Source organism: Bison bison, unplaced genomic scaffold (genome assembly GCF_000754665.1).
Source record: "Bison bison bison isolate TAMUID 2011002044 unplaced genomic scaffold, Bison_UMD1.0 scf7180017859712, whole genome shotgun sequence".
Taxonomy (NCBI): domain Eukaryota; kingdom Metazoa; phylum Chordata; class Mammalia; order Artiodactyla; family Bovidae; genus Bison; species Bison bison.
Genome location: NW_011490284.1, coordinates 23048 through 23438, shown reverse-complemented (window position 1 = coordinate 23438; position 391 = coordinate 23048).

Below are 391 nucleotides of genomic sequence, written 5' to 3'. Positions count from 1 at the left end.
TTGTGATTAACAGATACAAATAACTATACATAAAATAGATGAAAAAAACCAAGGATTTACTGTATAGCACAGGGAACTCTATTCAATATCTTGTAATAACATATAATAGAAAATAATCTGAAATATGTATATATAACTGAAAAAATTGGTTCTCAAGAAGATATGAAATAATTTTGCTTTCCTGAAAACTGGACAGTATAGTGAAAGAATCAAGTATTTATCCTACCTTTCTTATATGAACTTTCCTACTGGGATTACCAAGTAGTAGATGAGGGGAAGTATTTCTATATATTAGTATTCTGATCAGTAAAAAAAAAAAGTGGCAGAATATGCTCATCTTGCAGTCCTTACTGACTGAATGGATGCACATTAAACAGCAATTTTTGTTAAG